We start from the raw sequence: 877 nt of genomic DNA, 5'->3' as shown, positions 1-877 counted from the left end.
CGTGGGAGAGTTGAGCTGTTAACCAGCCTACCGGTTAGACCACACAGGGCCGTGGGAGAGTTGAGCTGTTAACCAGCCTACCGGTTAGACCACACAGGGCCGTGGGAGAGTTGAGCTGTTAACCAGCCTACCGGTTAGACCACACAGGGCCGTGGGACATTCAAATCCTTCACTGCGTCCCAAATGGCACCCTGTTCCCTACATACTGTAGAACTCTATGGGCTCTGGTCATAAGTAGTGCACTAGATAGGGAATAAGTGTGCAGTTTGGGATGTATCCCTTGTGTCCAATTCTTTGGACACATTTTATTTTAATTTTTTATTTAACCTATATTTAACCAGGTAAGCCAGTTGAGAACAAGTTCTCATTTACAACTGTGACCTGGCCAAGATAAAGCAAAGCAGTGTGATAAAAACAACAACAGAGTTACATATGGAATAAACAAAATGTACAGTCAACATTTTAGTCATTTAGCAGACGCTCTTATCCAGAGCGACTTAGTGCATACATATTTTTTTCATACTGGCCCCTCGTGGGAATTGAACCCACAACCCTGGCGTTGCGAGCACCATGCTCTACCAACTGAGCTACACGGGGCCTGTATCAAAAACACAATAGAAAATGTGCAGAAGATGATGTGCAAATAGAGATACTGGGGTGCAAATGAGCAAAATAAATAACAATATAGGGATGAGGTAGTTGGGTGGGCTAATTACAGATGGGCTGTGTACAGGTGCAGTGATCGGTAAGGTGCTCTGACAACTGATGCTTAAAGTTAGTGAGGGAGATAAGAGTCTCCAGTTTCAGAGATTTTTGCAATTCGTTCCAGTCAGAGAACTGGAAGGAATGACGGCCAAAGGAGGTGTTGGCTTTGGGG

General features: G+C 44.9%; 1 non-coding gene across 1 annotated transcript; it reads right to left on the bottom strand.

Annotated features, from left to right (window-relative positions):
- Positions 1 to 523: 523 nt before the first annotated feature.
- Positions 524 to 599, bottom strand: trnaa-cgc. Its single transcript has one exon. It is a non-coding gene; the product is annotated as a tRNA-Ala (tRNA).
- Between the last annotated feature and the right edge of the window lie 278 nt (positions 600 to 877).

Source organism: Coregonus clupeaformis, chromosome 9, assembly GCF_020615455.1.
Source record: "Coregonus clupeaformis isolate EN_2021a chromosome 9, ASM2061545v1, whole genome shotgun sequence".
Classification (NCBI taxonomy): Eukaryota; Metazoa; Chordata; class Actinopteri; order Salmoniformes; family Salmonidae; genus Coregonus; species Coregonus clupeaformis.
This window is presented reverse-complemented; position numbering and strand designations above follow the sequence as displayed.